A 4,392-nucleotide genomic window follows, 5' to 3' on the forward strand; every position below is an offset into this window, starting at 1 on the left:
AGCCAAGTAATGAAAGTCAACAGAGTGCCTTCCCCTAGGAGGTTCACACCTCCCTTAGGATATACCCCATGTGAAGAGATAGATAGGTCTGGGCCTCTTAACTTACAAGGCCTAAAGCCCACCAGATTATAATCAAGCCCCTTCTATCAGGTTCTATTTGCCTCTCAATCAGAAAAATTACTTGTAGCTTAGACAGCACCTTTCTTAGCTCCTCTAATAATGACTCTGTCCTTTGTTCTAGACCCTGTCTAGTGCACTTGGGCCTCATTCCTTTGTAATCATAACCTCTACTCTACCACCAATGGCTCTACTCCCAACCTGTGTGTACTGATGGTCCTCTTCCCCACTTAATGCTGTATAATTGTTCAGACCTGGTAAATGCCACTCTTAGGATCATTGGTTACTATCCTCACCCTGTCTTTTATGACCTTGTCTAAATATGATCAGAGTCGGGGAACTTGGAAGGCTTCCATAGCCTTGGCAACTCCTGACGACAGCCTAGGGTGTTTACTGGTGCCATAAACTAGAGTGTCAATTTGTTGGGTCAACAACAGGACCCACTGTGTGCTTGCTCCTGATGTGGGATCTCTGTCCTTAATGTACTGTACATTGTGATTTAATGCTATAACTAGTACTCAAACAGTATGTTTCCCTTTGTGTTTCTATGTGGGTGCAAACTGTTGAAATCTTTACTTAATGTATACTAAATTGATCTTCTGTATATAAAGAGAATTGAAAATGAATCTTAATGTGAATGGAAGGGGAGAGGGAGCGGGAGAGGGGAGGGTTGCGGGTGGGAGGGAAATTATGGGAAGGGGAAGCCATTGTAATCCATAAGCGGTATACTGGAAATTTATATTCATTAAATAAAAGTTAAAAAAAATCATTATACAAACAGAAATATCATGTTTGTTTTTCGCAGGTCCTCTAGCTGTCTCCCTAGAAAATACGAATGTGTAGAGCAGGTATCTCCATGTGGAACGAATTACTGATTCCAAGCACAAAAAAAATGTTCTCTGATAAAAAACATTCAAAACAATAAAGTCCGTGAGTAATATCAGGAATACACAAACACAGAGGCAGTAGCAATATCTGGGATTGAGTTAGCCAAAACAAAACTGGATATTTCTGTTTTCATCTAGACATATCCAGTAAACTGCTGTGGAATTCGTATGCAATGTACTGAGAAAAGCACAGTAAAAATGGTTTTGGAGAAAATCAAAGTCTTTCCATTTGTCAAGTGCTTAAAATGTCATCTACACAAACAGAAATATCATGTTTGTTTGCAGCAGTTCCTCTAGCTTTCTCTCTAGAAAATACGAATGTGTAGAACTGGTGTCGCCATGATGAACCCATTAGTGTTTCAACGGTACAAAATTAAATGTTCCCTGATAAAAACATTTAAAACAATAAAGTACATCGATAATTTCCAGAAAAAACAAACACAGAGGCTTTCACAATATTTCGGATTGAGTTAGCCAAACAAAACCGGGTATTTCTGGTTTCATCCTGTCATATCCGGTGAACTGGTGTGGAATTCATATGCAATGGACCGAGAAAATCACAGTAAAAATGGTTTTGGAGAAAAGCAAAGTCTTTTCCTTAGGCAAGTGCATAAAATGTCATCGATACAAACAGAAATATCCTGTTTGTTTGCCGCAGTTGCTCTAACTTTCTCCCTAGAAAATACGAATGTGTAGAGCTGGTTTCCCCATGAAGAACCAATTAGTGTTTCAATGGCACAAAATTAAATGTTCCCTGATAAAAACATTCAAAACAATAAAGTCCATCGTAATATCCAGAAAACACAAACACAGAGCCTATAGCAATATCTGGGATTGAGTTAGCCAAAACAATACCGGATATTTCCGGTTTCATCCAGTCATATCCGGACAAACTGTTGTGGAATTCGTATGCAATGGACCGAGAAAATCACAGTAAAAATGGTTTTGGAGAAAAACAAAGTCTTTTCTTTAGGAAAGAGCATAAAATGTCATCGATACAAATAGAAATATCATGTTTGTTTGCCGCAGTTCCTCTTGCTTTCTCTCTAGAAATTACGAATGTGTAGAGCTGGTGTCCCCATTATGAATCAATTAGTGTTTCAGTGGTACAAAATTAAATGTTCCCTGATAAAAACATTCAAAACAATAAGTCCATCGAAAATATCCGGAAAACACAATCGCAGAGTCTTTCACAATATTTCGGATTGAGTTAGCCAAAACAAAACCAGATATTTCTGCTTTCATCCAGTAATATCCGAACAAACTGGTGTGGAATTTGTATGCAATGGAACGAGAAAATCACAGTACAAATGGTTTTGGAGAAAAGCAAAGTCTTTTCCTTAGGCAAATGCATAAAATGTCATTGATACAAACAGAAATATCATGTTTGTTTTCCACAGTTCCCTAGCTTTCTCCGTAGAAAATACGAATGTGTAGAGCTGGTGTCTCCATGTAGAACCAATTAGTGTTTCCAAGCACAAAATTAAATGTTTCCCAAAAAAACATTCAAAACAATAAAGTCCATAGATAATATAAGGAACACACAAACAAGAGGTTTTTTCAATATTTCAGATTGAGTTAGCCAAAACACAACCAGATATTTCTGCTTTCATCCAGTCATATCAAGATAAACTGGTGTGGAAATCGTGTGCAATGGACGAGAAAATCACAGTACAAATGGTTTTGGAGAAACGCAAAGTCTTTTCGTTAGGCAAGTACATCAAATGTCATCTATACAAACAGAAATATCATGATTGTTTGCCACAGATGCTCAAGCTTTTTCCCTAGAAAATACGAATGTGTAGAGCTGGTGTCTGCATGTGGAACCAATTAGTGTTTCCAAGCACAAAATTAAATGTTCCCTGAAAAAAAAAGCATTCAAAACAATAATATCCGTGGATAATATCAGGAATACACAAACACAGAGGCTATAGCAATATTTCAGATTGAGTTAGCCAAAACACAACCAGATATTTCTTGTTTCATCCATTCATATCCAGAGAAACTGGTGTGGAATTCGTATGCAATGGACTGAGAAAATCACAGTACAAATGTTTTTGGAGAAAAGCAAAGTGTTTTCGAAAGGCAAGTGCATAAAATGTCATCTATACAAACAGAAATATCATGTTTGTTTGTTGCAGTTCCTCTAGCTTTCTCCCTAGAAAATACGAATGTGTAGAACTTGTGTCTCCATGTGGAAACAATTAGTGTTTCAAAGTTACAAAATGAATGTTCCCTGATAAAAACATTCAAAACAATAAGTCCATCGATAATATCCAGAAAACACAAACACAGAGTCTGTAGCAATATCTGGGATAGAGTTAGCCAAAACACAGCCGGATATATCTAGTTTCATACAGTCATATCTGGACAAACTGGTGTGGAATTCGTATGCAATGGACCGAGAAAAATCACAGTACAAATGGTTTTGGAGAAAAGCAAAGTCTTTTCGTTAGGCAAGAGCATAAAATGTCATATATACAAACAGAAATATCATGTTTGTTTGCCGCAGTTCTTCTAGCTTTCTCCCTAGAAAATAAGAATGTGTGGAGCTGGTGTCTCCATGTGTAACCAATTAGTGTTTCCAAGCACAAAATTAAATGTTCCCTGAAAAAAAACATTCAAAACAATAAAGTCCGTAGATAATATCAGGAACACACAAACACAGTGGCTGTAGCAATATTTCAGATTGAGTTAGCCAAAACACAACCAGATATTTCTGCTTTCATCCACTCATGTCAAGACAAACTGGTGTGGAATTCGTATGCAATGGACCAAGAAAATAGCAGTAAAAACGGTTTTGGAGAAAAGCAAAATCTTTATGTTAGGCAAGTGCATACAATGTCATCTATACAAACAGAAATATCATGTTTGTTTGCCGCAGTTCCTCTTCTTTCTCCCTAGAAAATACGAATGTGTAGAGCTGGTGTCTCCATGTGGAACCAGTTAGTTTCAACGGTACAAAATTAAATGTTACCTGATAAAAAACATTCAATATAATAAAGTCTGTGGATAATATCAGGAATACACAAACACAGAAGCTGCAGCAATATCTGGGATTGAGTTAGCCAAAACAAAACCAGATATTTCCGGTTTCATCCAGTCATATCCGGACAAACTTGTGTGGAATTCGTATGCAATGGACCGAGAAAATCACAGTAGAAATGGTTTTGGATAAGCGCAAAGTCTTTTCGTTAGGCAAGTGCATAAAATGTCATCTATACAAACAGAAATATCATGTTTGTTTGCCGCAGTTCCTCTAGCTTTCTCCCCAGAAAATACGAATGTGTAGAGCTGGTGTCTCCATGTGGAAAGAAATAGTGTTTCCAAGGAGAAAAATAAATGTTTTGTGAAAAAAAACATTCAAAACTATAAAGTCCATCGATAG

Source organism: Lepus europaeus, unplaced genomic scaffold, assembly GCF_033115175.1.
Source record: "Lepus europaeus isolate LE1 unplaced genomic scaffold, mLepTim1.pri SCAFFOLD_55, whole genome shotgun sequence".
NCBI classification, from domain to species: domain Eukaryota; kingdom Metazoa; phylum Chordata; class Mammalia; order Lagomorpha; family Leporidae; genus Lepus; species Lepus europaeus.